At 35.6% G+C, this 7,500-nt stretch overlaps 1 protein-coding gene across 3 annotated transcripts in view; it reads left to right on the top strand.

Annotated features, from left to right (window-relative positions):
- The window catches only part of LOC133635945 (transmembrane protein 196-like), a 155,874-nt gene that overhangs the window by 122,805 nt on the left and 25,569 nt on the right, over positions 1–7,500 (top strand). For all 3 annotated transcript variants that reach the window (XM_062029430.1, XM_062029429.1, XM_062029431.1), the window contains exon 6: positions 1,100–1,179. The gene's annotated coding sequence lies outside the window, so the exon portion shown is untranslated. The remainder of the gene's footprint in view (positions 1–1,099; positions 1,180–7,500) is intronic.

Raw genomic sequence — 7,500 nt, 5'->3', positions numbered from 1 at the left:
CATTAAAAAAGCCACATCGGTGTGTAAAGGATATCACCACATGGGCTCAGGAACACTTCAGAAAACCACCGTCAGTAACTACAGTTGGTCGCTCCATCTGTAAGTGCAAGTTAAAACTCTACTACGCAAAGCCGAAAGCCATTTATCAACAACACCCGGAAACGCCGCCAGCTTCGCTGGGCCCGAGCTCATCTAAGATGGAACGATGCAAAGTGGGAAAGTTGTCCGTGGTCTGACGAGTCCACATTTCAAATTGTTTTTGGAAACTGTGGACGTCGTGTCCTCGGGACCAAATAGGAAAAGAACCATCCGGATTGTTCTAGGTGCAAAGTGTAAAAGGCAGCATGTGTGATGGTATGGGGGTGTATTAGTGCCCAAGACATGGGTAACTTACACATCTGTGAAGGCACCATTAATGCTGAAAGGTACATACAGGTTTTGGAGCAACATATGTTGCCATCCATGCAACATTACCATGGACGCCCCTGCTTATTTCGGCGAGACAACGCCAAGCCACGTGTTACAACAGCGTGGCTTCATAGTAAAAGAGTGCGGGTACTAGACTGGCCTGCCTGTAGTCCACACCTGTCGTAATATGAAGCCTAAAATACCACAATACCGGACTGTTGAACAACTTAAGCTGTACATCAAGCAAGAATGGGAAAGAATTCCACTTCAAAAATGTGTCTCCTCAGTTCCCAAACCTTTACTGAGTGTTGTTAAAAGGAAAGGCCATGTAACACAGTGGTAAAAATGCCCCTCTGACCACTTTTTTGCAATGTGTTGCTGCCATTAAATTCTAAGTTAATGGTTATTTGCAAACAAAAAATGAAGTTTCTCAGTGTGAACATGAAATATCTTGTCTTTGCAGTCTATTCAATTGAATATAAGTTGAAAAGGATTACCAAATCATTGTATTCTCTTTTTATTTACCATTTACACAACGTGACAACTTCACTAGTTTTGGGTTTTGTATAGAAATGTTCCTTAAGTTCAAATGCATTCCAAATGACAAGATCTCTCCACTAGTAAGGGAAACAAAAATGATCAAACATGCATAAGAACATGTTTTCAAACACGTCTTTTTTCCCCCTAACAGATGTCATTGAGTTCCAGGATGGAGATGCTGAGTGACAACACGCTGCTCCGTGTTTCCTACAAGATGCTTTTTGCTCTCAAGTGAGTCAATAGTTGATCGATGGCTTAAAAAGCCAGCAGATGAAAACAAAGATGGTGTAAACGCCATGAATTGATTGTTGTTACACAGTAAGGAGTGGCTTGTAAATATGTGTATGCATTGGGGTTGCACGGTATACCGGTACTAGTATAGTACCGCGATACTAGTGAGTCATTTTCGGTACGATAACGTCTCTGAAACGCACCAAACATAAAAATATGCAAAATAAAGTGGCAAGAAATACTTTCATAATGAGCAAAGTAAAATATGTCATCAGCCAAAAATCACTCCGCATTCTCTACTGCACGCTAGTGTTACCATATCTGAGTTATTGTGGAGAAATAACTACAAAACTACGCTTCTTTCACTAACCTTGTTACATAAAAGTTCAGTTATGGCAGGGGTCACCAACGCGGTGCCCGCGGGCACCAGGTCGCCCGTAAGGACCAGATGAGTAGCCCGCCGGCCTGTTCTAAAAATAGCTCAAATAGCAGCACTTACCAGTGAGCTGCCTCTATTTTTTAAATTGTATTTATTTACTAGCAAGCTGGTCTCGCTTTGCCCGACATTTTTAATTCTAAGAGAGACAAAACTCAAATAGAATTTGAAAATCCAAGATAATATTTTAAAGACTTGGTCTTCACTTGTTTAAATAAATTCATTATTTTTTTTTCTTTGCTTCTTATAACTTTCAGAAAGACAATTTTAGAGAAAAAATACAACCTTAAAAATGATTTTAGGATTTTTTTAACACATATACCTTTTTACCTTTTGAATTCCTTCCTCTTCTTTCCTGACAATTTCAATCAATGTTCAAGTAAAAAAATATTTTTTATTGTAAAGAATAATAAATACATTTTAATTTAATTCTTCATTTAAGCTTCTGTTTTTTCGACAAAGAATATTTGTGAAATATTTCTTCAAACTTATTATGATTAAAATTCAAAAAAATTATTCTGGCAAATCTAGAAAATCTGTAGAATCAAATTTAAATCTTATTTCAAAGTCTTTTGATTTTCTTTTAAAATTTTTGTTCTGGAAAATCTAAAAGAAATAATGATTTGTCTTTGTTAGAAATATAGCTTTGTTTGTTATATATTCTAACAAAGTGTAGATTGGATTTTAACCTATTTAAAACATTTCATCAAAATTCTAAAATTAATCTTAATCAGGAAAAATTACTACTGATGTTCCATAAATTCTTTTTTTAAGTTTTTCTCTTCTTTTTTTGGGTTGAATTTTGAATTTTAAAGAGTCGGAATTGAAGATAAACTATGTTTCAAAATTTAATTGTAATTTTTTTTGTGTTTTCTCCTCTTTTAAACCGTTCAATTAAGTGTAAATATCATTAATTATTAATAATAACATAGAGTTAAAGGTAAATTGAGTAAATTGGCTATTTCTGGCAATTTATTTAAGTGTGTATCAAACTGGTAGCCCTTCGCATTAATCAGTACCCAAGAAGTAGCTCTAGGTTTCAAAAAGGTTGTTGACCCCTGAGTTAGGGTAATACATAATGTTAATTATAGAGAAAATGTATTTATTGAATAAAAAATATTGCTAGTCTGTAATTTGTTGCAATCGCAAAAAGCTCGAAAAGGACAAGAGATCGCATTAGTGTCAGGTTCAAACACGGATGACATTTATTAAACAAGACAAGAAGCAAGGAATTAAACAGAGACAGAAATACATTTGGCTCAATTGAGGAGAGACGTCTGGACTGTATTTTTTGTACAGTTCCGCCACGCTCTGGCGAAAGATTGTACGCCTCCTCTTTTATTTGGACTTTCCCTGATTGCATGGCAACAGCTGTTTCTAAAGGAAGGGGGTCGTAAACGGCCATCGCCTTTGATTGCAACAGTTCAAAGAACAGGTCGTGAACTGTTCACAGAAAAGGTCGTAAAACAGTTGAAAGAAGAGGTCCCTGTAGGGGAGTCAGGTGTTCTGCGTGTTGATTGGCTGGAAGGCTGGGATAGGACGGACGTAAGTGGAGAACATGCGGTTTGCCACGCATGTTGAGCGAAAGAAATGCCACCACAATGCCAATTGACTCAAAAAACGCTCGAATGCAAGCCATGTAATTCTCCACTTTTCCAAAAAGTGCGTGAGCTTGATGCTAATATACATTGTCTTTGCTTTTGACATGCTACTGATTAGCATTAGCCATTTTACATGGCGATTTCAACACCTCCAAACTTTTTAATGAAAACCACAATTAAGATGCACATTACAATCAAACAGCTGGTGCGTAACATGTACAATACTTATAGTATTAATGTCAGGTTCAAACACCGATGACATCTATTAAACAAGACAAGAAGCAAGGAATTAAACAGAGACAGAATTACATTTGGCTCAATTGAGAAGAGACGTCTGGACTGTACTCTTTGTACAGTTCCGCCACGCTCTGGCGAAAGATTGTACGCCTCCTCTTTTATTTGGACTTTCCCTGATTACATGGCAACAGCTGTTTCTAAGGGACGGGGGTCATAAACAGCCATCGCCTTTGATTACATGAAAGAAAGAGAACACCTTCATGTCGCTTCCCATCCTACACAGTGGAGTTTTACAAGCCTTTTTCTTGGTAGGACCAAAGACAGCTTTTGTCTGCTCGCCGGGAACTCATTGAAACACAAAGTTTTGTGATAACTTAGATACAATTATTCTGACAATTAGTTTGTGTTCTTTTGTGGTCGCTATCCCTAAATAAATACAACTAGGAAGACCCGCTTGTGAAAATGATTAAATATTGGGATTGTTGGTCCAATCCAGCGTATTTTCATTGTCCATTTTCATATGTGCAGGAAAGCCAAGTGCTTTATTGGACACATGTGACCACATTGTAGCACTTTGGTGCTATTTGTGAGCATCAAGAAAATATCCTTCATAGTATTAATAAACTAAATCCCTCGTAGGCTCGCCAGCATATACTGAATCTTGATATCGCTAGAGCAACAGGCTAAATAATGAGACAAAGTATGAACTGCACGCCATAAAATGTAGATAACAGATATTATAATATTTGTGGCAGGAAATCAACTGCAAACAAACGTAATCTTTTTCTCATTAGTGTCTCGCTCACAGCAGCACGACACTCGTTATGTTACTTAGCGATGTAACAATAAGTCCAACTTGGTCTTTCACCAGTTAATGTTTGATTTGTGGACCCCTTAGATCAGGGGTGTCAAACTCATTTTCATTGAGGGCCACATCGCAGTAATGGCTGCTTTCAGAGGGCCACTTTAAAAAAAAAAAAATTACATTATGCATGCGGGTAATAACCTGTGATTAATCATGATTAATCAAAATACATATGCATTTGATTATTTTTAATTTTTTTTGTATAACTTGCTTTAAAATAAATAAATGAATAAAGGTGACAAGAAGATATTTAACTATTTGTTTTTATCTCACAAAAACAGTTTTGCAATACAGTATATAATAATATAATTGGCATGATCAGATAATATTAAAGTTTAAAATATGCATTTTTTTTTTCCGGTCAAAATTGAAAAAACTAATGCATTTAGTAAAAAAAAAAAAAAAAAGTATTTTATTGAAACCCATTTTTTCCAGGCTTTCACGGGCCACAACTGGCCCCCGGGCCTTGAGTTTGACACCTGTGATATAGAACATTACACTCAGCGCTCAAAAATCCGTCAAAATGTTTTAATATGTCTTCTAATAGGTGCCATTTTGGGGTCCTTATACACACACACCATAATAATACCTGTTTATTGAAGCACAGTACGTCTGACTATGGTAGCCGTAATGCTCAGACGATGCATCAAGCTGTGTAAATAAAGGTGACAAGAAGATATTTAATTTAGTTTTTATCTCACAAAAATAGTTTTGCAATACAGTATATAATAATGTAATTGGCATGATCAGAAAATATTAAAGTTTAAAAACAAATTTTTTTCCGGTCAAAATTGAAAGAACGAATGCATTTAGTAAAGAAAAACAAGTATTTTATTGAAACCCATTTTTTCCAGGCTTTCATGGGCCACATAAACATGATGTGGCGGACCAGAACTGGCCCCCGGGCCTTGAGTTTGACACCTGTGATATAGAACATTACACTCAGCGCTCAAAAATCCGTCAAAATGTTTTAATATGTCTTCTAATAGGTGCCATTTTGGGGTCCTAATACACACACCATAATAATACCTGTATATTGAAGCACAGTACGTCTGACTATGGTAGCCGTAATGCTCAGACGATGCATCAAGCGGTGTAAATAAAGAAGATATTTAATTTAATTTGTTTTTATCTCACAAAAATAGTTTTGCAATACTGTATATAATAATGTAATTGGCATGATCAGATAATATTAAAGTTTAAAATATGCATTTTTTTCTGTCAAAATTGAAAGAACGAATGCATTTAGTTAAAAAAATAAAAATTTAAAATAAAGTATTTTTTCCAGGTTTTCGCAGGCCACGTAGAATGATGTGGCGGGCCAGAACTGGCCCCCGGTGAGGCAGCAGTAACATCTTGGTGATGATAAATGGTTGAAATCTTTTTAAAAATCCACTCCGTCCCATTTTACATCTTTTTTCATGATCTCTTTTATATTTCCCTAGAAACCAGGGGTCCCCAAACTTTTTGACTCGGGGGCCGCATTGTGTTGAAACAATTTGGCCAGGGGCCGGGCTGTATATATACTACTGTATATATATTGCAATAATAAACATATGTTTAATGTACCCTAAGATTTTTTGTTAAAATAAAGCCAATAATGCCATTTTTTGTGGTCCCCTTTATTTAGAAAAGTATCGAAATACATTTCGGTACCGGTACCAAAATATTGGTATCGGGACAACCCTAGTAACAGCTTCTGGGTAACCAACCAGACATAGTGGTGGTGGACAAAGAGCAGAAAAGGGTGGTGGTGATGGATGTGGCAATCCCAGCTGACACCAACATCAGGAAGAAGGAACACGAGAAACTTGAGAAGCACCAAGGGTTGAAAAGAGCAGCTGGAAGGTCAAAGCTAGCGTGGTCCCCGTGGTAGTGGGGGCGCTGGGGGCAGTAACCCCCAAACTGGGAAAGTGGCTCCAACAGATCCCAGGAACAAACATCTGAAGCCTCAGTCCAGAAGAGCGCAGTCTTAGGAACAGCCAAGATACTGCGCAGAACCCTCAATCTTGGGGACGGCGTGGCGCCATTGGGAGAGTGGCTGTGCCAGCAAACTGAGGGTTCCTGGTTCAATCCCCACCTTCTACCAACCTCGTCACGTCCGTTGTGTCCTTGAGCAAGACACTTCACCCTTGCTCCTGATGGGTCGTGGTTAGGGCCTTGCATGGCAGCTCCCGCCATCATGTGTGTGTGAATGGGTGAATGTGGAAATGGTGTCAAAGCGCTTTGAGTACCTTGAAGGTAGAAAAGCGCTATACAAGTATAACCCATTTACCATTTAACTCCCAGGCCTCTGGTAGAGGACCCGAGCTTGAGGATGACACAGATACCACCCCATCGGGGTGAGAAGGAGATTTTATATATATATATATATATATATATATATATATATATATTATTTATTTATTTTTTTCCAGCACCCCCCCCGCGACCCCGAAAGGGACAAGCGGTAGAAAAATGGATGGATGGATATTCCTTGCGCACTAATTGACTGAAAGAGCGCGCACTTGCCGCTGATGATGTCACGTTATCGATGGGAAAATGTATTTTTAGACATTTAGACAATAATTTAAAAAAATAAAAAATATATATATATTTTTATTTTTTTTAAAATGTTTTTCTAAAAAAATTTAAAAATCAAAAATAAATTAAAAAATAATATATATATATATATATATATATATATATATATATATATATATATATATATATATATATATATATATATATATATATATATATATATATATATATATATATATATATATATAAGTATATATATATATATATATATATATATTTATTTATTTATTTTTTTTAGAAAAAATACAAAATTAAAAAAAATTAAAAAAATTAAAATAGAAATATATATATATATATATATATATATATATATATATATATATATATATATATATATATATATATATATATATATATATATATATATATTATTTATTTGTAATTTTTTTTAATTTATTTATTTTTATTTTATTTATTTATTTTTTTATAATGGCCTAGCTTCTCAGGCAAATCAATCTAGTAGATGTAGATGCCCATATCGGCTGTTCAGATTTACTTTACAAAAGAGAAGTGTAGGATACTTCTCTTGTTGCCTTATTTGTATTTTGACTTTATTAAATGTATTTCTATTATCATTTGGTGCAGCCAGGCTAGCAGGA

Source organism: Entelurus aequoreus, linkage group LG20 (assembly GCF_033978785.1).
Source record: "Entelurus aequoreus isolate RoL-2023_Sb linkage group LG20, RoL_Eaeq_v1.1, whole genome shotgun sequence".
Taxonomy (NCBI): domain Eukaryota; kingdom Metazoa; phylum Chordata; class Actinopteri; order Syngnathiformes; family Syngnathidae; genus Entelurus; species Entelurus aequoreus.
This window is presented reverse-complemented; position numbering and strand designations above follow the sequence as displayed.